This window comes from Chenopodium album, chromosome 8, assembly GCF_948465745.1.
Source record: "Chenopodium album chromosome 8, dcCheAlbu1.1, whole genome shotgun sequence".
Taxonomy (NCBI): Eukaryota; Viridiplantae; Streptophyta; class Magnoliopsida; order Caryophyllales; family Amaranthaceae; genus Chenopodium; species Chenopodium album.
In genome coordinates, this window is record NC_137841.1 from 10,746,663 (window position 1) to 10,773,100 (window position 26,438).

Consider the following 26,438-nt stretch of genomic DNA (forward strand, 5'->3'; position numbering starts at 1 on the left):
TCTGTGATGCCTGTGTAAAAGGGTAACATGTTCGAAATTCCTTCAAAGTGAAGAAGATGGTGAGCACCACAAAACCATTAGAACTAATTCATTTTGATTTGTGTGGTCCCATGAGAGTTCAAAGTAGAAGTGGCAAAAAATATGTGTTGGACATTGTTGATGATTACTCTAGATATACTTAGGTAATTTTCTTAGCCAGTAAAGATGAAACCTTTGATGAATTTGTAGCATTTGCCAAACATGTGCAGAACACAAGTAGATTCTCCATAATCCACCTAAGATCTGACCATGGTACAGAATTTAAAAATTCAAAATTTGATGATTTTTGCAGGGAACAGGGTATAAATAACAATTTCTCGTCTCCTAGAACTCCACAACAGAATGGATTAGTTGAAAGAAAAAATAGAACTCTAGAAGACATGGTAAGAACGATGTTGATTGCTAGCTCACTACTAAGGAACTTCTGGGCTGAAGTAGTTAATACTGCATGCTACATAATCAACAGGGTAACCATAAGAGCAATTTCCAACAAGACTCCTTACGAGTTATTCAAAGGTAAAAAACCCAATATCTCTCATCTCAGATCCTTTGGTTGTTAGTGTTTTGTGCATAATAATGGTAAGGGAAATCTAGGAAAATTTTATGAGAGAAGTGAAGAGGCAGTATTCCTTGGTTACTACTCCAATAGTAAAGCTTATAGAGTTTATAATAAGAACTCATTATGTGTTGAAGAAAGCATTCATATTATTTTCGATGAATCTAACTTGTTTATGAATGTACATGAGCAAGAAGAAACTTATTTTGAAATCGGATTAGTAAGAAACAGGACTGAAGATGAAGAAGAAATGAATCAAAAGCAAACCAAAGAAGAGCTAGAAGTAGTAGATAATCCTCACCAAGACAATGGAGAAGGTTCTCAAGAGGAAACTCTAGAAGGACAAGTAAATGAAGAACAAGTCAATGAGGATCAGGTTAATGAAGCTGATGGTGAAGGAACCGAGCAAGAAACTCCTCAAATTGGAGTTCTAGCAAGGGAATTTAATCCTAAACCTTTCAAATATCAAGGATCCCATCCTACTGATCTTATAATCAGTGACATTGGAAGACAAACTCAAACCAGATCTCAGATGAGGAACTTCTATGCTTTCAATGCATTTTTATCCATTCTGGAACCTCGTAATCTTCAGGAAGCTTTGGAAGATGCTTACTGGATTGTAGCCATGCAAGAGGAACTAAACGAGTTTGAAAGAAACAAAGTCTGACATCTTGAAGCCAAGCCCAAGGAAAAGAAGATAATTGGTATTAAATAGGTATTCATGAACAAGCTGGATGAATATGGAACAATAGTGAAGAACAAAGCTCGTTTAGTTGTAAAAGGCTACAACCAACAGGAAGGTATTGATTTCGAAGAAACCTTTGCTCTTGTAGCTAGATTAGAAGCCATTAGAATACTTATTGCTTTTGCTTCTTTCATGGGTTTTAAACTTTACCAAATGGATGTGAAATGTGCTTTTCTCAATGGTTACTTGATGGAGGATGTATACGTAGAACAACCTCCAGGTTTTGAAAATCCAAAATTTCCAAATCATGTATTTATGCTTGATAAAGCCCTTTATGGTATTAAGCAAGCTCCAAGAGCCTAGTATGAGAGGCTCTCTAAGTTCCTTTTGCAAATTGATTTAAGAGAGGAAAAGTTGACAAATCACTGTTTTTGAAATCAAAAGGAACTAATCTTTTGGTTATACAGATATATGTAGATGATATTATTTTTGGTGCAACTAACGATGTCTTGTGGAAGTACTTCGCTGATCTCATGAGTGGTGAGTTTGAAATGAGCATGATGGGAGAATTGAACTTCTTCCTTGGACTTCAAATCAAGCAAACAGAGAAAGGAATTTCAATTCACCAGCAAAAATATATCAAGGAACTTCTGAAAAAATATAATCTTGATCAAGCTAAGTCAAATTATACACCCATGGGAACATGCACAAGGCTGGATGATGATCCAACAGGAATAAGTGTGTATCAAAAGATGTACATAGGTATTATAGGTTCCTTATTGTATCTAACAGCTAGTAGAGTTGACATTGCATTTAGTACGTGTTGGATTGTGTGCCAGGTTTTAGTCAAATCCTAAGGAATCTCACCTGACTACTGTAAAGAGGATACTTAGATACTTGAAAGGAACTGATGAGTATGTATCTTCTATCCTAGAAGTGATTCTTTTGAACTAAAAGCTTTTGCAGATGCAGAATATGTAGGAGATCTAGTCAATCGAAAAAGTACATCAAGTATGGTCCAGTTGCTAGGGCCATGCTTAGTCTCATGGGGTTCTAAGAAACATAACACCGTGGCTTTATCCACAGCTGAAGCTGAATACGTAGCTGCTGCAGCCTGCTGCTCTTAAGTGTTGTGAATAAAACAACAACTAAGAGACTTTGGTATGAAATTCGATTGCATTCCTATTTTCTGTGATAACACAAGGGCCATATGTATCTCTAAAGATCCAGTGCATCACTCACGTGTTAAGCATATTCATATTCGTCATCACTTCTTAAAGGATAATGCTGAGAAAGGCTTAATTAAATTAGAGTTTTGTGAAACAACTAAACAAATTGATGATATTTTGACTAAGCCTTTAAATAGAGAAAGACATGAGATGATGAGGATGGAACTTAGAATGATTAAGTTGTGTTAAGGAAAAGCCTTGATGTTCCCTCAGGTAAAATCTCAAAACTAATGTACATTTTATCTCACACAAATATGATATGTTTAATTACATAGATTTTGCAAGAGCTTTAAACATATATGTCCATCGTGGTGCATAAGTGAAATAATGATTCTTGAAATCCTTGACTAATGGCATGAGCTATGTTGATTTGTTCCGCACATCAATTTGCATTCACATGTTTATCTTGTCAATAAAATAATCATTTTTTATTTAATTTTATCTTATTCATATTTATCTCATCAAACACGGTTTATCCAATGAATACATTCAATATTCATCTATTTTTGTTGAAGTGATCCCTTCACATGCAAAATACAATTCACATTCTAGAATTATCCTTTTAGTTTCCCAAAGCTATAAATGCAAAGTTTAAATCATCATAATTCACCTCACCTAACCTCTACCTTGAAATGACACATCACATTTACTTTAGTATAAAAAGGTGATGGGTAATTCAGAAATTTTTACACTGCTCAGATCAATTATTCCTCTCCCTTACAAAGAACCTCGCTCATATTCACCCATGGACATATCTCCAAAAGACCAAACCCAAGCCAAGGAACAAAACCCAAAAATTCAAGAGATTTCTACATACGAAACCACAAACACTCTCAAACAACTTCTTCTTGAGTATCCTCCATCACCAAAACCGAGCAATATGGAAGAGGAACCAGAGATTCCCAAAGAAGAGGAAATTAAAGAATTGGGGGTTCAATATAAGAGCAAAACCCCAGCGATGAAGCGTCTTGAGGATAATGCAAAACACTTTGTCTCGGGATTGAGCGTCAATCTTCCATGGTGTAAGTTCTGTAAGTTTGATGAATTTCTTGAGCTTGTTGAATTTCAAAATTGGACTTACTTGTTAAGTGGCTGCTTTAATAAGCCTTTATATGCCGATGTGTTGAAAGAATTTCATGCTACTTTCAAATGCGAGAAAGGAAAATTTTCATGCATAATTAAAGGGAAATCAATTGAATTTGATGCTGAGTATTTGGGTGAACTGTTTGATGTTCCTAATGCTGGTTATGAGTTGTATTTTAAAGGATCTGTGCAGAAACCCCTTCCTAATACCCCAATTGAGACTATTGTTGAACACTTCCAAGGAAACCCTAAAACCACTTATGTCAACCACAATAAATTCACCCCTCTCCAAAAACTGCTCTTTGAAATAGTTCACAATGACATCGTGCCTAGAACCCAGAAAAGAGATTTAGCCAACAAGCTTGACTGTATGTTCATGTATTGTCTTGAGAACAAAATCCACATCAACTTCCCTTCCATAATGATTCAACACCTTGATCATTGCGTACCCCGCAACTTGAAATTTGGCTATGGCAACCTTATGACCACCATTTTTGAAGGCTTTGACATTGATCTCTCTTCTTATGAACCCCTGCCTCTGAAAAACAATGAGTTTAATCAGAAAAAATTTCTTGAAAACCGAGAACTGCATATAGTGGATGGTTATTTAGAGGAAATGCCTGCAGTTTATGAGGAAGAAGAGGAGTCTAAAGTTGAGGGGGAAGTAGTAGAAATCAAGAATGTTGAAGGAGGAAAGGTTGAGGAAGAAGAAAAGAAAGAGAAAAAGAGAGAAAGGGAGAAGGCTGGAGAGTAGGAGGAAGCAGAGGTCATTGCAACAGGGGAAAGAAAGAGAAAAAGCTTGAGATTGTCAAAGAAAAATGTTCCAAAAGAAGTAACCCCTGTTCCCATTGACATAGAGGAACAGGACGTGAAGGATTCTGCAGTTCCTACCCCTCCTGAGTCCCACTCTAAGTCTTCTCCTACAGGAACAGGGTTTGAAGAAATAGGCTCCCCAGCCATGCTAAATGAAGCAGTTTCCATAGAATTGCAGGAGTTAAAGAAAATGCTCTTTGAGATCATCTCCAGCCTCAAGACCAATTCCAACAATATAGATACTCTTTGAAAAGGCTTTATCAAGCTGTGCAGGTGATGCGAAGTCTTTACTTCTCCAAGTGGCTCAAGCAAGAGATGAAGCCATCAAGCAGGTGGTGGAGAAGGTTGCATCAAAGCTTGATGATCTTATAGCGGAGGATGTTTGAATCTGTTTTCTGTCTCTCCAGTTTATGTTGATGATTTTCTTTGTTTAAATGAACAATTTCCTTTTATTTTGGATATGTAACTAAATCAAGTATTACTATGTTTTTTTTTTTTTAAAACTTATGGATTTGATGCACTTTTGGCCGATGTTTAACATTGGTTTTGGATGGATGTTTTTTTATTATCCTGTGCATATTTTCTGCTTGGATTGTTTTTATGCTCTATGCCTTATCGTTCAACCATGTTATGGTGTTGTGCTTGAGATAATTTGCTATATACATTGTGTTTTTTATAGTGCCAAAAGGGGGAAAGTATTTCAAACTACTTACACACTTATCATCCATCTCCACTTAAAGAGTTTTGTGTCTCTCTAGTTCTCAGTCAGGTACTTGTTTCTAAATTTCTTTTACGGTAGTTTATTAATCTCTTAATTCAGTTTAGCTCTAACATGTTTGCCTTGTTTGTCATCATAAAAAAGGGGGAATATTGTTGCCCTTGATGTTTTGATGATAACACAAGTCAAATAAATGGACTAATGTCTTGCTGAGTTTTTGTAGCCTTATTCATTACTAGTTGCAGGAACAAGGTAAAGCAAGGAAAGTAGAGCTAAAAGAATAAGGAGATTAGTTGCAGTGTTCCCGTAAAGGAACTGATTTGAAGCTTCAGAGCAGTGGCTAAGGAAAGAAGACTCGGAGAAGAGACTTCTAAGAGAAATATAAAGTCTGAAATATTTTATATTTTACGTTTTATGTAAGTGAGTCTTATTGGGAATTAATATTTTATTTGGTTTTGGATAATATCTTTTCTGATTTTATATTTTAAGTTAATATCTTTTCGAATTTTATCCTTTCAGTTAATATTAAGGTTTCCAGAAAAATATCTTTTGAAAACTAATTTCCTAAACATATGCAACTACTTACTGACTTAGTCTTTACCACTTACGCATAAGTGGCTTCCTTAAGGTTTAAAACGTGTCCTGGTTTCTAGGACATGATTGAACAAATTAGAATTGGTAAATGGTAGTGGCGTTGATATGCAGCAGTGGTGGCGTAAGTGGTGGGGAGTGTTGCGTTTTTACCAAGCAATGTGTTCCTATAAAAAGAAGGAGTTATTCTTGGAATAATTTCACCCTTGCTCAAATATATTTTTCTATCTTTCTTGCTTTAAAACACGAGTCAAGAGTCGCATTCCACTTAGGTGTTTTTCTTAATTACTTTCACTAGAGTTTTATTTACCTGAGTTGTAATTTGGGAATTGGGAGTTTGAGTGAACTCTAAGAGAATTCAGTAGAGAAAGAGATAAGAGAATAAGAGAAGAGAAGAGTGGCAAGTAGTGGGACTTGTTGCTGGGAACTTCAAGTTCATAGAGGAACTTGAAGATTGATTCTTAGTTTGTAATAGGTTGTTTGCCCTGTTATAATGAAGAATCATTCTTAAAATCCCAAGTGGTCGTGGTTTTTCCTCTTGTTAGGGCCAAGAGGTTTTCCACGTAAAATCTCTCTGAGTTATCTTGAAGTTCCTTTAGCTTTGTTTTATCAATTTCGCGAATATTTGACCCAATTCTCCTAAACTGCCATTCACCTCCCCCCCCCCTCTTGTAGTATTCTTATAAAGTAACAATGATCAATACTTTACAACTTCGCATGAAATTTGTTGCAATATATTTCTTAAAACAAGGACAAACAAACAAATTCATGGAAACAAGCCGAATAAAAAAAACCCCAATTTCGAAATTTGAGGTTTAATGGTTCGAAAATCGCCTAAAATTCAGCCAAGAACAAACATTTAGCAAAAAACTTGTATTGGGTTATGGCGAATATGAAGAAGGGATGAGATCTGCTTCCTTGAGTTTCGAAAAACAAGAAAATACGAGCTTCTTTAGATAAAGAGGAGAAAAATTGGCGAAGAAAGAAGAAAGAAATTGCGAAATTAAATCGCGCTCTGTAATTTCCTTTTTCTAATTTAAATGTCGCGCGCAACTGAATCAGTTGCGCATGACAGACCAACATAACTCAGAATGATGCATGCGCCTGACCAGCGCGACCTACAGAGTTGCGCGCGGATACTGGTTACTAAAATGATCGGTATCCGGATTTTGATCCGTTTGATCATTTTCCAACGGTTTTTGCTCGTTATTAGACGTAATAATGCGCAAATTATCAAAATCTTTTAAATTTCTTTGCATTTTGTAGTTTGTTTTCTTCTTTGTTAGTTTATTGCATCATCTTGCATGCACATCTTGCTTTGTCTCTTCCCTAAGCATACGTTTTGAACGTTTTTCGTAAGAGTGTCTTAAGACGTTCCGTGGTGGTGCTTTATGTAAAAGCACCTGTTTTGGGTGTTTTTGTCCCTCGGGAGAGTTACAACACGAAGAGTGATCCAGTGCGGCCTGTACCTGCAAAACACACGGAGACACCGGTTGGGTGGTGCTCCGCCTCCGACGAACAAGTTAGTAACTTGAAGGGAGAGAAAAAGGTGCAGAAGTTTAGGTTGGTATCTTCTCGGATTCCAATGGTAAAACGTGCTCTCCAAATAAGGGGAATCTCCCTATTTATTGGGTCCTCGGGATTTGTGCCCCTGATTAGGTCACTAAACCCTAATCATTGGTGGGCTGCGCCGCATTGCGGCTTTCTCGGGATTTGGGCCTGAAGGCCGCCATTCCTCCCAGGTTTCTGGAGTGACACGTGTCAAGCAGGGATAGGTCCACCATGGGCCACCCTGGGGTTGACACGTGTCATCCTCTGATTGGAACACGTGGCGGGGTAAAATTACCCTAAACATATTCCCCTCACAGATGTGACGTGGCACGCCACGTGGCATCTGTTACACGTGTCACGCTCCGGTTAGTGGTAATTTTACCACCAAAGAGTAATCGTTCGCCTTCCGAGTAAATTACGGGAACGCCCTCGCATTTACCCTCTATATATAGCCGTTTACCCTCATAATTTGCTACGTTTACAAAAATTTTCAAGAGAGACAACTTTGAGAGAGCAGAAGTCATCCGTTTGAGTCAAGCGCAAGCAAGAAAACTCGTTCTTCGTCAACCCAGCCGGACCCGTCTATCTTTAGATATCAAATCTAAAGGTACCGTCTCTGCCTCTCTCAGCTCTTTTTCTTGTTTCACCGCTTGTACATATTTCTTGCAATAAATGGATGCATCACCAACACACATGGCACAACCTAGGTTAGAGTCCAGCCGGTTACCAGGGACGGCTGAATCTAGGACTGGGAGTGCCGTCTCGGGGTGTTGGGACCACCCTTTTGCTTTGATTCCGACCATTTATGTGTCTGTGTAGGACACAATGGCTCGGACTATGCAGACGACCCCCGATCTGGACTACGGAAGCGATGGCTCAGGCGGCCAAATGCTTGAGGGAGAAACGTCTGGTCAGAGAAACCAAACGACTCTGGAGAAATCCCCTCCGCGTGACCCTTCAACTCCCGCAGATTCCTTTTTGGAAGAGTGCGACCAAGGCGGCGATGAAGCCGTCTCAGCTCCTTTGCCACAAAATGAGGAGGAGACGGAGAGCGACAGCTCTGCCTGCACTTCTGAGAGCAGGGACGACTTGCCACCGCTTGAGGATAGTGAGAGGTGGAGAGGAAGAAGTGGAGCGAGAAGGACGACCCCTTCAAAATTCACGTCTCAGCAAAGGACAGGGTTCAAATGGAGGAGAAATTGAAGAGATTTTAACAAATGCACCCATTAGGAGACGGGTACAAAATCAGAGTGCCGCTTAAGGAAGGCACCATCGCCTAGGAAGACGATCAACAGAACGCCAACAGCTACTTCAGCTGTTATGAGGCGGCGTTCAAGGCTGGTCTTTGCTTTCCCCCAATTCTTAGGCAAACATCTTAGGGTATGTTGCCGCCTGCGAACTCCATGGGCTCCATCCCGATTGGAAAGCTATTGCTAAGATGCATTATCTTAGCCGAAGCCCAGGTGGTTGGAGGGCGTGGTACACTTTAACCACGTATCCCCAATACATGATGACCTTGGACAAGGTCTCTTAGTTCGACGGCTGGAAGCACAGGTTCTACCTGTTGTCCGCTCCTAGCAGGCGGGAGAACTATGAGTTCCGCCAGTACAATAAGAAGCCCGACCTGATGAGCCGGAAGTGCGCTCTTCCCCGGATCCCGGATGAGGACTTTGACAAAATAATTGAGGCAAAATTTTTCGGCGTCACAAACACGACCTTGTCAACCAGGGAAACAATAAAAGTCCCCAAGAACTGGATCCCTAAGAGCGCTTGGTTCAGGGACGAGTGTTTCTTAGCCTCCTGCGGGCTAGGAAACATATTTACCAAACGTATGCGCCTGAGTTTACATCCGCCTGTAGTACTTTTGTATCAGAATTGATTGATGATATATTGACCAATCTTTTTCTTTTTTGCAGAAGAAGCTCTAAACATGTTGCATATGGAGAAGACACCCAAGCGGTCCTCTGCAACCATCCGCAAGGAGCTTGCGGAAAAACATGCGGCCGCAGTAAAGGCCAAGGTAAAAAACTCTTGACCCTTTCTTAGATTGGCCTCAAAGTTTACTTTCTTTGGATGCTAACTTTAACTTGGTTGTTTTCACAGGGGGGAGAGGTAGGAAAGACGTTTGAGAAAGATCTCAAACGGGCCAGGGAGGAATCCACCTCCACCCCTAACAAGACCAAATAATCCGCCTCCACCTTAACTCCTGGCACCTCAGCCGGGAACCAACAGATGCGGATAGGGGGGCGAAACGAGAGGATAGGCGGCAGTCTCTGACTCGACCTCGTCAACCCCTTATCAGCAACCGGGGGGTTCACCACGCCTGCAAGCGGCTCTCGCTTGGGCGGCTCTGAAGGTAAGAACCGATTTGAATCCCCGCCTGAGCTGGGGTGGCCTTTGCGAGTGAAATCCCACTCCCAACAGACGTCATCCTCAGACGGTCGGCAACAGATGGGTGCTACCTTAATTTCGCACTCACCACCTATTGATTATGGTGCAGATCAATCTCCCCGCTGGCCAGACGTCCAGAAGCATGCTAAAGCCATGCTGGAGGCAGTGAGCAGGAAGGACAAGAACGTTATCCCTGGGATAGAGACGTTCAACCTGGAACGAATCTTGTCCCTTCTAGTTGAGGTAAGATACTTAACAACTTTTTCCAAATGCTTTACTCAGCCTTCAATACTAACTTGATTTGTTTTTGCAGGCTATACTTCGGGTAGACGGGCTCAAGCGTCCTTATTCCCGCAAACGGGAAGAGGTAAAGAGGGCCAAGAAGTCCGCCACAGACGCTGATAATGTTGCTTTATACTCCACTATTGTAAATGAACTTGAAACTAAAGCAATCACAATGACACAAGCGTCAAAATTCCCGCAACTGGAGGCGGATCTGAAGACGGCCAACCAGCGGGCGAGCGACGCTGAGACGGCTCAGAAGGGGGCGGAGGAAGCCCATAAAAAGGCGGAGGAGAGCCTCAAAAAGTCTGAGGAGGTACTCAAGAAGGCCCAGGTGGATCTTGGCACATTCCAAGGTGTTTATGAAGAGAACACCAACCTGAAGACCAAGGTTGAGAAGCTGGAGAAGGAGGCTGCTTAGGCTCAGATAAATTTTGCAGAAACTCTGGAGGCGGAGCAAAACCGTCTGGTTGCTGAAAGCGATGCTGACAACGATGCTCGCATGAAGATCGCCTGGGCTGCCTTGTACCCAGACGAGGATTATGGCATCTGGGCACTAGCTCACAGGTACGCCGAGGACGTGGTGTACTTGAGAGAGAAAGGTGAGCCAGAGCCTGAGTCCTTCGAGGCCTGGGCCAACGCCAACACTGAGCTTCCTGTGCCTGAGCTTCCTGGTCCTGGTGAAGCGCATGAGATTCCCTCAGATGATGAGGACCAGGAGAGCCGCTTGCGAGCCAAAAGTGATTTTTCAGCGGCAGTATGCCAACTCTTTTTTTTTTTGTCTTTATCCAGCGGCAGTATGCCAAAACTTGCTTTTCCGGCTTGCGTGCCGAGTATTCTTGTATTTATTGGATGAGGAGCCGGGTTAAACAACAATTTCTCTTTTCTCCCGGACGGGGTCCGGTTAACATTTGATCCACTACAACCGTTTGGTTGAGTTGACTTTTAATGAATGCACCGACTGAGTCGGTTTTGATCATTTTTGGATTTCAATTTTTGCATTTTTGCGTATATGCCTGATTTTTTTGAGTGGACTAATCAAAAGCATGCGGCGATTTTTTTCCTAACTTATCAAAAGCCGGCTGTATTTGCCCCTTGACGGCTGTGTGGTTAGTTTCAAATGGAGTTGGTTGATTGACTTGGGAACGTCTGATGCTGCAAAGAGCATGATACGTTTGTAAGTCAATCAATCACAGTAGTGATTGCCCCAAACCAAGTGCACAGCCGTACACCAACAAGCGTTCCACTCACTACCCAAACGGTTTTTCTCGTCTTGGTAGAGATTGCATAGCCATTACACAAACCTTTTGCCCCAATTGGGATAGAAAGTGCAACTTTGGAATAAATAACCTAAGTGAGAACTTCAGCCGGTTTCCGACTGATGCCTAAGGGCATCCGGTATTCGGTAACTTGATCGTTCTTCACAGATCATTCTGGTCAGACGGCTATGAGTTGACCAATTCGGTCGTTCAATTTTTGCCGTCTGCATAGGTATGTAGAACCAACTAATAGTCTGTTCTCTACGACGATTGCACCCAGAGGGGTGTCGCCGGACGCGTTTGTCCATGTTGGGACAGGCGGTTTTATAAAATAAGCAACCATCCGGCCATTTTAGCCTTTGGTCTTGTTTTAGACCGGTTGTATAGCCACTAAGCGTTTTTGTGCTTAGTTTTTAATCGGAGCATTGGCCGAGCGTTATTACAATATTAAATTTACACTAATTGTCGAACTTAGTTGGTTTAAACAAATAAGCTCGTCTGGGTAAATACCCAGACGGACAGGCAATTATTAAATCATACTAAGTATCAAACTTAATTAAATAAACAAGGGATCCACCTGAGTATTACCCAGGCGGTCAAACAAATGTAACCTTTATTAAATATCAAACTTAATTAGGTAAATGAAGAATCCGTCTGAGTATTACCCAGGCTAATAATCAAAACAATTTTGCAAACAAAGTCTGAATTCTCATTAATTGACTCACTTGTTTACAAAAAATTTACTTTCTCAGAAGTAGTACTTTTTCAAATTGTCTACATTCCATTTTCTAGGCAGTCGCCTGCCGTCTGGAGTTTCCAAGCGGTAGGTGCCGTCTCTTACTTCTTCATAGATCCGGTAGGGGCCTTCCCAATTTTGAGTTAGCTTTCCCAGCTCATTGGCCCTACCGTTGCCTCCATTTTCCGTAACACTAAGTCGTCAACTTTCAAGGGACGCTTGTGTACTTTCTTGTTGTAGGCTCTGGTCATTCTCATACGGTAAATCTCATGACGCAAGGCGGCATTGCCCCTGCGTTCTACGAGTGAATCCAATGCTAGGAAAATTGCTTCCCAGTTTGCCTCTTCATCATATAGCATGACTCTGAGAGTCGGCTCGTAATGTTCAATGGGCAAGACGGCTTCAGCACCGTAAACCATGAGAAATGGGGTTTCATCGGTTGCCCCCTTTACTGTTGTCCGGATAGCCCATAGGACATGGATTAACTTTTCTGCCCACAAGCCACCAGCTCTTTCAATTTTCTTTTTAATGTCGTCTGATATTAGTTTGTTGAAGGCTTCAACTTGGCCGTTTGCTTGGGGTCGGCCGACTGATGCAAAACAGCTTTAGATCTCTTGATCTCCCAACAAAGTTTTGAGTTGAGGCATCTCAAACTGAGGACCATTATCGAACACCATAGACATAGGTACCCCATACCGGGTGATAATGTTCTTCCAGATGAAGGAAATTACGTCTGAGGTCTTGATGTTCTTAACCGCCTCAGCCTCCACCCACTTGGTGAAATAATCCACAGCCACCAAGATGTAGCACTTTCCGCCTGGAGCAGGCGTGTAAGGACCTAAAATGTCCATGCCCCATTTTGCAAACAGGATTGGGCTGTGGATGGCCGTCAGATCAGTAGCTGGACGGTGAATAAGTTTGCCAAATTTTTGGCACTTGTCACATTTCATCACCAACTCCTTGACGTCTGCCTCAAGAGTGGGCCAAAAATAATGTCGTCTGGCTTTGACGGCTAGGGACCTGCCGCCAATGTGGGAGGCGCAGAATCACGAGTGCAAGTCCTCGAGAACTTCCTTCCCCTTTTCAAGGGTGACACACTTCAACAGAGGCTTAAGAAACCCCGCCTTGAAGAGTTCTCCGTTTCTCAACTCGAAGCTTCAAGCTCGCTTCTTCAGGACGGCTGCCTCCTTTGGCGAATTAGGAAGTGTACCGTCTGAAAGATAAGCCCGGATGCCATCCATCCAGGTAGAGCTTCGGTCCAGAATTCCAATGGGATCTTCATAGATGCTTCTTTTTTCAAGAACTTCCCAGAAGACTGACCGAGGCATATCATGGCAGGAGGAAGATGCCAGTTTTGACAATGCATCCGCCTGGTTGTTTTCTGACCTAGGCACTTGATTCAGACGGAATTTCTCAAGTGCCCTAGCCTCTTCTTTGACAGTTTGAAGATATTTGATCATAGCCGGATAAGTTGCCTCATATTTTCCCTCATACTGGCTAACGACCAATTGTGAATCAGAGTAGGCGTCAATTTTCATGGCCCCTGCCGCCTTACACATACGGATACCGGCTAGCAGGGCTTCATATTCCGCCTCATTATTAGAGGCCTGAAACTTGAAGCGTAGTGCATACTCAAATCTGTTACCTTCAGGAGACTCGTAGATTACACCTGCACCACAGCCGTTCTTTGTAGAGCTCCCGTCTACATTCACTTTCCAAACCTGATCAAGATTATCCGACGCCACAGGACGGGTCATTTTAACAATGAAATCAGCAAACGCCTGACCTTTCACTGCCTTTCTTGGTTCGTAAGTGATTTCAAGGCTTTGCATTTCAATAGCCCATTTTAACATTCTCCCGGATGACTCCAAGGTGGACATTGGCCCCTTGAGTGGCTGGTCGGTGTAAATCACCACCGGATGTGCCAGAAAGTAAGGCTTCAGCGTTTTGAATGCCATATACAAACCAAGGCCAAATTTTCAACCATGGGGTACCGGAGTTCAGCATGTTTGAGAACATGGCTAATGAAGTAAACCGGGAGCTGAATGTCGTCTCGCTCAGCAAGGAGAACGACACTGAGAGCATGATCTGTGACGGCTAAATATATGTACAACGTCTCCCTAAGCAAGGGACTGACCAACCTAGGTAGAGAATGCAAATGTTCTTTTAACTTCTGGAATGTCGTCTCAGCATCGTCCCCCCATTCAAACCTGGTATTCTTCCTGATTGCTTGGAAAAAGTAAAGGCATTTGTCGCCTGACCGGCCGAGGAACCTCCCCAAGGCGGCCAGACAACCGGTGAGTCTTTGAACTTTCTTGACAGAACGGGGTGACTTCATGTCAATTACCGCCTGTATCTTTCCGGCGTCAGCCTCTATCCCCTTTTGATCAATCAGGAATCCGAGAAACTTCCCAGACTCAACACCAAAGACGCATTTCTTGGGGTTTAACATGACCTTATGCCGCCTGAGGGTGGTGAATGTTTCTCGGAGATCAGCAAGGTGATCCACCTGTTGCTTGAATTTGACTATAATGTCATCAATATACGCCTCCACATTCCTCCCAATTTGATTAATGAAGACCGTATTAATCATCCATTGGAAAGTGGCAGGCGCATTTTTCAAGCTAAACGGCATCATAGTATAACAGAATAACCCCAAATCAGTGACGAAGGCTGTTTTTTCTTGATCTTTCTTCCAGAGGGGTATCTAATGGAAGCCGGAGTAGGCATCCATAAAGCTCATCAAGGCGTGACCGGCTGTAGAGTCGACCAGACTGTCGATCTTTGGAAGCGGGTAACTGTCCTTTGGACACGCCTTGTTGAGGTTAGTGTAATCAACACACATGCGCCAGGTCCCATTCGATTTCTTAACAAGGACCACATTGGCCACCCAGTCGGGAAAATTACAAGGCCGAATGAACCTGGCGTCTGGCAGCTTTTTGACTTCGACAGCTGCCGCCTGACTACTTTCCTCGCCTTGGATGGGCTTCTTTTTGGGGTCCACGGCGAGTTTGTGGACAACGAGATTCGGGCTGACGCCTGGCATCTCTTCCACTTCAAAGGCAAAAATGTCTTTGAATTCTTTCAGTAGAAGGTGCAAGCTTGCACCCAAAGTAGCATGAGCAACCATCCCAACCTTTACAGTACGTTCCGGACGGCTGTCATCCAGAACGAGATTAATGTTTTCACCAGCCGGTTGGGGACGGAGCTCGTCTGACCGTTCACCGGTCAGTGATTGCTATTTTTTCTCATTCTTCACCTCCACCAGCAGAGGTGCCTTTCTTTTTTTCTCGACTGTTGGTGGGGCAGGTATTAGCTCGGCATCTTTGACATTGTCAAGGTCTATTGGTTCCTGGCCGCCTGGAGCCACAGTATCTTTGACGGCTGAGAGGTAGCACTCCCGGGCCGTCTTCTGATCCCCATTCAAGGAACCAACAGAGCTGTCATCCCTCTCATACTTGATGAGCATGAAAGATGGGATGATTACCGCCTTGGCTTCGTTGAGAGTTGGCCGGCCAAGGATAATGTTGTAGGCGGTCAACTCCTCAACGACCAAGAATCTGAGGACAATATGTCGCCCCAGGCCTTTCTCCCCTAGCCGGATGGGTAAGTCAATTCTTCCGGCTGGGTAGACCATCCCACCCCCAAAACCAACCAAGGGGTGGGTGACCGGATGCATGCTGTTGACATTCTATTTCAGCTTTTGCAGGCACCGGAGGCTGATGATGTCTGATGAGCTGCTTGTGTCAATAAGGATCCGTCCAACCAGTTGGTTGGCAACCTTACATTCAATGACGACCGGGTAATCATGCGGACGGTGGACGCTGCCCCTGTCCTTCTCAGTGATCAAGACGTCTTGGAAGGAGGAGCTTGCAGACGCTTGCACATCATCATCTTTGTCCATCTTTCGAAGATGGCTCTTGGTGCCCCGGATGGTAGGGCCACCACATGAGAACCCGCCTGCTATTGTGTAGACCGACTCCTTGTCGGTATCCGAGCTACTAGCAGGCTGGGGGGTAGTCTTGGAAGACTGACCCTTACTCTTCTTTTTTTCCCTGGTTGCGGACTTAGAAATGTAGGACTTTAGCATCCCCTTGTCAGCAAGACGGTCCAACGCCCGTTGGTGTCATGGCCAACTTCCTAATGGTATTGGCAGAATTTGTTCTTGTTCCTTGATTGAATGGAACTTTTCATTGGATTCGGCTTCTCTAGGGAAAGCCGATCCTTAATTTCTATGAGGATGGAGTTGCAGTCCTTGTTAAACTCGTATTTAGGGATGTACGGTTTAAACTCTTTCTTTTTCTTCTGGGACAGCTGGACAGAGTCACTAACCCCCAGATTTCTTTTCTTTTCTTTATTTTTAGCCGGTTGAGCAGGCCGGCTGTCTTTCTACTTGTCGCACTTTTTGGAGTCCGACTGGTTACAAGGCGAGCAGAGGTCGGTTGCTTGAATGTAGCTTTCCGCTTCCCTCAGGGCCGCCTGTAAAGTGGAAGCCCCTTTTCTGACTAGGTCGAACTTAAAGGTCGACCCGTCACTTAGACCCTTAAAATGGTCGGTAAAAGCTACCTTATCAGACAACCCTTGACTCTGAATTCTGATCAGATTGAACTGCCTGACATAGAAGCGCAACCCTTCTCTCTCTCCCTACTTAACGATGCTCAAGTCAAGACTTGGTTTCTTAGTAGGGATGTTCATTGAGAATTTGGAAGCAAACAGGAAGGCGAGCTTCCTGAAACTGTCAATGGACCTGGCTGGCAAGTTGCCAAACCATTGTTAGGCAATGCCCTTCAATGTAGCCGGGAAGCATCGACACCAAGTGGCATCATCCAACCCCTGTAAGTACATGAGGTTGGTGTAAGCCATGAGGTGATCTTCCGGGTTGGTGGTACCATCGTAGGTACCTACCAATACATTCTTAACCTTGGCCGGCTATGCCGCCTTGGTTATCTCCCGGGTGAACGCAGAAGGTTTTTCACCCAGGCGAAGCAGACGGAGCTACCAGTCCAGTGGCTGGACATTGTGATATGTCGCCTGACCTCCGAAGAGGGCTGGCTACATGAAGTGAGGGGGATACTGACCGTAGACCTGAGTAGTTACATACGGTACAGTTCCAATCATCCGAGGGCCAGAATGGACGGTATTTCCGCCTGTCTGGCTCTCATGCAGGGAAAGTTCATTCCCTGCAGAGGTGTTGTTGAAGCTGTCAGGAAAGTTCGACGTGGAAGCCGAGTAAGACAACTGTTGATTTCTCCTCTAGTTGATGATTTCCCGGGCATCAAGAGTTGATTTTTTACTTCCCACCGGCTGTTGAGTCTGACGGGTATTGTTGGTATTCCTCTTAGGAAGAAGAATTTTGGACTAGTCAATGGTCCCGGCTTCCTTCTCCTTTGGATGAGGAGTGGGCTGCCTGACAAGGGAATAAACACGTCGTCAATTGTCTATCCCTAGATCAAATACAATTTATACAACCTAAACAAACCTAATACGAGTATAAGGCAAGCATAGGGGTCGAACCACAGAGAACGGTAAACACCACCAAATGTTATCGACAATTAAGCTAGTCCGGAATAGGAGATAAATAAACTAAATTCTAAAGATGCTAAAACAAGAAATAAAACATTAAGGCACCAAGGGAAATGGGTAGGTGAAGTTGACGCTTGACCATACAATAACAAAGTAGCATATCAATGGTAAACTAAACATACATGAATATCGAAGTAAAGGGTCCAATCTAGCCGCCTTCCGGGGTCAATTGGCTTCTCCTAACATAGCCTCTATGTTTCCACATTAGAACCATATACTAGGAGGTACTATTAAATAATAATCGATAGTAATGAATCTCAACTAAGTCAACTTCTGTTACTTGTTAGTAAAGACTCATCTTTGATCAACTAATAATGTGCACTTGCAAGAAAGACCAAAGAATATCAAGCATGCAAAGACTTTAATCACCATTAACATAACCCCAACATTAAAAGCATGAATAATTAGCAACTACACCATCCCCACACCCTTGGCTAGATGACTACTCACAAATCATGTTGAAAACAATATCAATCATCAAATTAATAAGCATCAACATGATTAATAAGCAAAGAAGAAAAATAAAAGTAAATAAACAAAATCAAGAACAAAGGTAAAGAGAAAGAGTAAGAAATTGCTCATTAATTGAAGATGAAGGTCTACAAAGGATTGAACAAGCTCCTTCTTCAAAATCCAAGTTCATTATTGAAGAAAACCTCACTTTCTCTCTCTACCAATGAAGACTAACCCTAACCTAACCTAACCTAAAACTAATTAGAGAGAGGAATAGATAGTTATTGAATTCCCACCCCCTTTTAATTACCCCAAAATTGGGTATTTATACTAAGCTAATAAAACTAGGAAAAAAGAAAGAAAATAAAAGAAGGAAATAAAATAAAGAAAGAAAAGGAAAATAAAAAGAAAAATAAAATAGAAAAGAAATAAAAGAGAAAAGAAATAAGAAAAGTGAAAAGAAAAAGGAAAAAGGAAATAAAAATAAAAGAAAAAGAAAAAGAAAAAAAAAAACCAAATCAATTCCCACCCAAAACCATCAGCACCACGATTTCCTTCTTCTTCTCCTTCACATTGGCTGCTTTATCTCCATTGAAGCTCATCTTATCACCACCGTTCATCAACCATCATCATCAAATCGAGGCCGTTCGATCCTCATTAAAAGCCATGTGCATAGCTCGTGAAATGGTTCGATCGAACCGTGGGTTGGTGCGGCCGAACTACGGGGTTGGTTCGGTCGAACCATGGGTATGTTCGTCCACTCTTCTTCGATTAACGAAACCCCCAAAGTCTCTGACTCGAAGTTCGACCGAACCACCAACGGTTTGCCCGAACCCGAATTAAATCGAATTTGCTTTGATTTGCTGCTGTTTTGTGCTGATTTTGGTGATGTTGGCTGTGATGCGAGGGACGATAGCAGGTCGCAGGCTGCTGCTATATGTGGAGGAGATGGTAGCTGGCGATTTTGGCGGCTGACGGTGGCTGGGTATTGGTGGTAATGGCTGCTGTGGGTTGCGTGAGGTGGAGCAGGGGTTGCGCGAAGGTGGATGAAGGTGGGTTGAGTAGTGCGGCTGCTGCAATTGGTTGGAGGTTGGGAACGGTGGTGAGGTGGAGTTAATTAATGGATGTTGTTGCTGGTTTGTGGCTGGTGGTTGATTGGTGGCAGTAGGGGAGTGGCGTTGCGGGGTGCGCGAAGGTGGTGTGTGGTTTGTGGCTAGTGTTGCTGTGCGCGAAGGTGGATGAAGCAGGGGTTGTAGCTTGGGGTGGTGAATTGGTGGCTGTGAGTGGTTGTTGTTGATGTTGCAGTTGCTGTTGGTGTGTGTTGCGGTTGTGCGTGATTTGTGAGTGGAAAGCAGGGAGCAGCAGGGGAGATAAGTATGTGCTTGGTGTGGTGGAGGATAGGTGTGGTGGGGTGAAGGATAGGTGTGGTGGCAGCAAGGGCAGCAGCTTGACTTGATTGACTCGGGTCTCGAACATCCAATGCAAACCACTTGACTTTGAAATCCGTGATTGAACCCGAAAACATACCTACACAACCAAAAATACACATTGGAGAATCGGGACATAAAATAAGATAAATAAAATAGAAATAAATAAAATGAAAATAAATAAAGGACGAAATAAAATAAAACCAAGACAAATAAAATAAAATAAAATAAATAAAATAGGAATAAATAAAATAAAATGAAATAGAAAAATAAGAGACATAAAACTAAACTAAAAATAATAAAACAAAAACTATACAAGCAAATAAAGTAAAATAAAATACGAAAATAAACTAAAGCTAATAAAATAAAAAAAATAAACTAAAACGCTCCAAAACTACCAAAATAAACTAGAAACTTTATTAAAGAGAAAACAAGAGAATAAAAGGAAAATAAGGGAAAAATAAGATAAAATAAACACGAAAATGACTCTAAAACTACTCCCTAAGAGTGACATAAATGTCACTCATCAAATTCCCCCAAGCTAAACCTTTGCTCGTCCTCGAGCAAAGCTAAGGCAAAAGAGAACAAGATGGAATTATTAAAGGCAAAAGAAACAAAATAGAAACAAAGAGAAAGAATGTACACTAACTCATTGCCGTAGGAATCACTGATGCATTTAGCGTATGCATCAAGCCCTTTAAACCCCTATGTCGCCAAAGAGGACGAGTAAGCTCTCGTGAGGGTTTCCTAAGAGGTTTAACCCAGAACTCTTGGCAACACATAACATTCAAGGCAAAGGTGAAATCAAGAAAACTCGAGTTTTGATATTTCAAACCAAACACAAACAATGGGCTAAATTCACAAGAATACAATCCTTTCTAGACATTAAAGGTAGCCAAGCAAAAGAATAGCTAAGGTTGATACACACATAATGCATGCAAAGGGTAGAGAACTTAGAGGGACTTACACTCCTCCTTATCTCCGACCAAACTCCCGCATCCTCACTAGTTTTGCATCCACTTTTAAGGTGATATCTCGAGATTCTTCGAAGGAATCGGAAGAAATAATCAATGAAAAACATTTAGGCTACCCGACATCTTGACATTGATAGCTCGCTCAATAGGCTTGGCTTGATTACCCTCCATCGGTAGTAACTAAACCTCACTAAGGTCAAAAGGTCTTAAAAGGGTTGAAACGTTTAGGCTAGGGTAAAGGGTGTGGAAATAAATTTGGAAATTGGTGGTAAACTTAGAAGTGAAGCAAGGTTGATCATTCCTCAATTCAAATTCAATAAACTACCAACTTTCAAATCAAAAATTCTAGCAATTCCTCCCCCAAGCTTATTCTTTTTCAACCAAACAACAAATATTTTTGTATTTTTCTCAATATTTTCTTCTTCTTTTTTTTTCATTTCTTTTTATTCTTTGCTCTCGCCTCTTTTAACTTTGAGCGGCTTTTTCTTTCATTTCCTTTATTTTCTTCTCATTTACTCAAACCATTCAACTTGACAAATATAATCACAAGTACTAAAATTTGAGTTTTTCACTTCTTTTTCATTCTTATTCTCACTTTCATTAACCAAAAATACAAATCAAGTCCCAAGAATGCTTCACAAAAACTAATAAAGGTGAAAATAAGGCAAAGGTCCATTGGTTTGTAATGTGGTTATGCCAAAGAAGGGAAAATGGCTCAAATTGGGTTACTAAATGAGCAAATGCAAAAGAAAAATAAAAGAATAGAGAATAATAACACAAAACAAAAATCCTAATTGCCTTCGTCTTCCCCTAGGTTGGTTCGGTCTCGATCTTGGGTAGATTAAGCCAAATTCTCGATATAAGCTAGCAATGCCAAGGATCCAAACTCCACACATGCAAGAAATGTAGAAGGCTAGAACAAAATAGACACATCCTCACAAAAATGACGGTAGTGGAGTAGCAAAATCACCTTTAAAGCTTCAACTAGCTAGAGAGCGACAACCATCTTACCACAAACCAAGTGAGCTAAGGTCTCATAGCCCTTAAGTTCCACTACCTTGGCAATGTTATATGTGTGAACCAACCTCGACATTCAAGTGCACGAAAACCTCTAACAACTAGCAAAGAGGGTATTCTAGGTGCTAAAGCCCAATTATGTCCAAGTTTAAAACAAAACATTTTGAAACTTGCCTTGAATGCCATGGAAAGACACTATACACACAAATATTCACAAAACCAACAATACTCAAGAATGCATATACAATAGTGCAATATGAAAGCATGATCAATCAAAACTACATATACCAAAAGTCAACTCAATAAGGCGCTCATGGCCATCCAAACATAGAAAACCAATCTCAATAATAGACTTTGGCAAGTATGAGAGAAATAAATCAAGCAATCATGAGACTATGGATTAAGAAACCACCAAGAGATATAGATAACCCCCCCAAGCTAGCGAATAGCTACTCCCCCAAGCTAGAATGGAGCATTGTCCTCAATGCTAAAAAAAAGCACAAAGGGTGGGTGGGAGGGGAAGAAAGAAAACACATTCACACAACAATTCATATTCATTCAATCCAAATGCAATTAAGAAAGCAAATCCAAGATGAGGGAAGAAGGAAAGAGTAAACCAAATGTGAGGTGGGTGTTGAAACCCGCAATTGAGCACATTGTCCACAATTTCATCTAATTCCTCGTCTTTGTTGCTTTTCCAAATGCAAGCATTCATTGGTGTGCTTCTTCTCAAGGAGCTTAATCCAAAATCCTTGCACATGAGTATATGCATCGAGTACCTATACACATAGACAAGAGAGTAAACAAAAATGAGAAACACAAAAGAAAGAAAAAGAAAGCAATAAAACACGGGTTACTTCCCGCAAAGGCTTGCTTAACGTCCAAGCATGACCAATCTAGTAAATAACCCGACAAAGAACGCAATAGCTTGTCATATGCACCGGCAAACATATCAAGAAATAGAGCATACGCGATGCTCATATGACAAGAAAACATAAAGTACAAGGAGACTTTATGCTTGAGAGAAGGGAGAAAAGAAAAAGTAAAAGAATCAAAAGAAAAATCAAGAAAATAAGAAGAAAAAGTAGAAGAAGAAAAAGAAAAATCCTCACAAAAATCTTTTTGGTTGGCATTATAACTCTTTTCCTTATCAACAATGAAAGAGTTAGGGGCTTCGGAAGCATGAATAGGAAGAGGATCCCTAAGAGGTTCTTTGAGAAAAGAAGGGAGGAACATAGGATAGTAGGAGATATGGTTAAACCTTTGGGAAAAAGGTGTATGAGAAAGGCAAAAAGGGGTAGCTAATCCCTCATCAAAAGATTTCACATCACTAATGAGGGAATGAAAATCAATCATGGAATCCTCAAATGAAGAACCCTCATGTTCTACATCTCCCTCAAGCTCAAAAACTCCAAGGTAATCAACCTTATCCTCCTTTTCAACACAATAAACATCCTTTCCTTCTACTATCTCAAAATCAAGAGTGAATGGGGGCAAATTTCTCTAAAACTCATCTCTTTCTAATGAAGCCTTATCAATGAACTCACTCATAAGGTTATGGGCTACCGTTTGAAACTCAAGAAATATTTGGGCCATAATCTCAAATGAGTCCAAATCATCATGGATAGACGAGTCAAAAGCTTGCTCATTGGAATCATCTAGGGGACTATGGGGCACACCTTTAGAATTCATGCAAAAATCGGATGCAAAATGAGAAAGAACATGCACTTCATCATCATTAGAATGTACCTCATTACATTGAGCTATAGAGGGAGGGGAGTTGAAATCATGCATTACATGGTCACTATGGGGAGCATCAAGCACATCATGGGAATTCATATTAGACAAATCATGACAATTAGCATCAACATTAAAAGCATGAGAATCCCGAACATAAGTCTCATGATTGGCCCTCTACCAATCATTATTATCCCTAGCTAACCATGAATAAAAATCCCAAGCTTCATCCGAAGACATGTCTTGAAATTTACCATTTAACATATTATCAACTACTCCTCTAAAATTCTCATTTAATCCCAAATTGATGATTTCACAATAATCACCCTTGGTTAAACCTTTAACACCATCTAGGAAATCCTCAAGTCTATTGAAATACACCCAAAACGGTTCATTATCAAATTGAGGAATAGAAATATAAGCCATTTTTTCTCAAACAAAACAAAGAGAACAAAAACAAATCAAAAGAAAATATAAACAATGGACTAGTCTCAATAAGATAACATGACGGTAATGGAAGCCGTTCCCCGGCAACGGCGCCAATTGGACAAGGGAATAAACGCGTCGTCAATTGTCTATCCCTAGATCAAATACAATTTATACAACCTAAACAAACCTAATACGAGTATAAGGCAAGCATAGGGGTCGAACCACAGAGAACGGTAAACACCACCAAATGTTATCGACAATTAAGCTAGTCCGGAATAGGAGATAAATAAACTAAAGTCTAAAGATGCTAAAACAAGAAATAAAACATTAAGGCACCAAGGGAAATGGGTAGGTGAAGTTGACGCTTGACCATACAATAACAAAGTAGCATATCAATGGTAAACTAAACATACATGAATATCGAAGTAAAGGGTCCAATCTAGCCGCCTTCCGGGGTCAATTGGCTTCTACTAACATAGCCTCAATGTTTCCACATTAGAACCATATACTAGGAGGTACTATTAAATAATAATCGATAGTAATGAATCTCAACTAAGTCAACTTCCGTTACTTGTTAGTAAAGACTCATCTTTGATCAACTAACAATGTGCACTTGCAAGAAAGACCAAAGAATATCAAGCATGCAAAGACTTTAATCACCATTAACATAACCCCAACATTAAAAGCTTGAACAATTAGCAACTACACCATCCCCACACCCTTGGCTAGATGACTACTCACAAATCATGTTGAAAACAATATCAATCATCAAATCAATAAGCATCAACATGATTAATAAGCAAAGAAGAAAAATAAAAGTAAATAAACAAAATCAAGAACAAAGGTAAAGAGAAAGAGTAAGAAATTTCTCATTAATTGAAGATGAAGGCCTACAAAGGATTGAACAAGCTCCTTCTTCAAAATCCAAGTTCATTAATGAAGAAAACCTCACTTTCTCTCTCTACCAATGAAGACTAACCCTAACCTAACCTAACCTAAAACTAATTAGAGAGAGGAATAGATAGTTATTGAATTCCCACCCCCTTTTATACTAAGCTAATAAAACTAGGAAAAAAGAAAGAAAATAAAAGAAGGAAATAAAATAAAGAAAGAAAAGGAAAATAAAAAGAAAAATAAAAAAGAAAAGAAATAAAAGAGAAAAGAAATAAGAAAAGGGAAAAGAAAAAGGAAAAAGGAAATAAAAATAAAAGAAAAAAAAAACCAAATCAATTCCCACCCAAAACCATCAGCACCACGATTTCCTTCTTCTTCTCCTTCACATTGGCTGCTCTATCTCCATTGAAGCTCATCTTATCACCACCGTTCATCAACCATCATCATCAAATCGAGGTCGTTCGATCCTCATTAAAAGCCATGTGCATAGCTCGTGAAATGGTTCGATCGAACCGTGGGTTGGTGCGGTCGAACTACGGGGTTGGTTCGGTCGAACCATGGGTATGTTCGTCCACTCCTCTTCGATTAACGAAACCCCCAAAGTCTCTGACTCGAAGTTCGACCGAACCACCAACGGTTTGCCCGAACCCGAATTAAATCGAATTTGCTTTGATTTGCTGCTGTTTTGTGCTGATTTTGGTGATGTTGGCTGTGATGCGAGGGACGATAGCAGGTCGCAGGCTGCTGCTATATGTGGAGGAGATGGTAGCTGGCGATTTTGGCGGCTGACGGTGGCTGGGTATTGGTGGTAATGGCTGCTGTGGGTTGCGTGAGGTGGAGCAGGGGTTGCGCGAAGGTGGATGAAGGTGGGTTGAGTAGTGCGGCTGCTGCAATTGGTTGGAGGTTGGGAACGGTGGTGAGGTGGAGTTAATTAATGGATGTTGTTGCTGGTTTGTGGCTGGTGGTTGATTGGTGGCAGTAGGGGAGTGGCGTTGCGGGGTGCGCGAAGGTGGTGTGTGGTTTGTGGCTGGTGTTACTGTGCACGAAGGTGGATGAAGCAGGGGCTGTAGCTTGGGGTGGTGAATTGGTGGCTGTGAGTGGTTTTTGTTGATCTTGCAGTTGTTGTTGGTGTGTGTTGCGGTTGTGCGTGATTTGTGAGTGGAAAGCAAGGAGCAGCATGGGAGATAAGTATGTGCTTGGTGTGGTGGAGGATAGGTGTGGTGGGGTGAAGGATAGGTGTGGTGGCAGCAAGGGCAGCAGCTTGACTTGATTGACTCGGGTCTCGAACATCCAATGCAAACCACTTGACTTTGAAATCCGTGCTTGAACCCGAAAACATACCTACACAACCAAAAATACACATTGGAGAATCGGGACATAAAATAGGATAAATAAAATAGAAATAAATAAAATGAAAATAGATAAAGGACGAAATAAAATAAAACCAAGACAAATAAAATAAAATAAAATAAATAAAATAGGAATAAATAAAATAAAATGAAATAGAAAATTAAGAGACATAAAACTAAACTAAAAATAATAAAACAAAAACTATACAAGCAAATAAAGTAAAATAAAATACGAAAATAAACTAAAGCTAATAAAATAAAGAAAATAAACTAAAACGCTCCAAAACTACCAAAATAAACTAGAAACTTTATTAAAGAGAAAACAAGAGAATAAAAGGAAAATAAGGGAAAAATAAGATAAAATAAACACGAAAATGACTCTAAAACTACTCCCTAAGAGTGACATAAATGTCACTCATCACTGCCAATCTCTGACTGACTTCCCCTTTTCCAGGGGAGTCTTCTTGGTCGTCTGACCCCTACTTGGGCCAGCCTGGCTCTTAGTGACCAGTTCTTTAATTTCACCCTTCAAACTTGTCATGAATCTCATGAGTTCGTCTCGGGTGACAGGTGCTGACCTAGCTGCCGTATGGGTTTCCCCTTCCAGCTGCCTAGGGTGTTGATTTGCACCCGCCTGGGAGG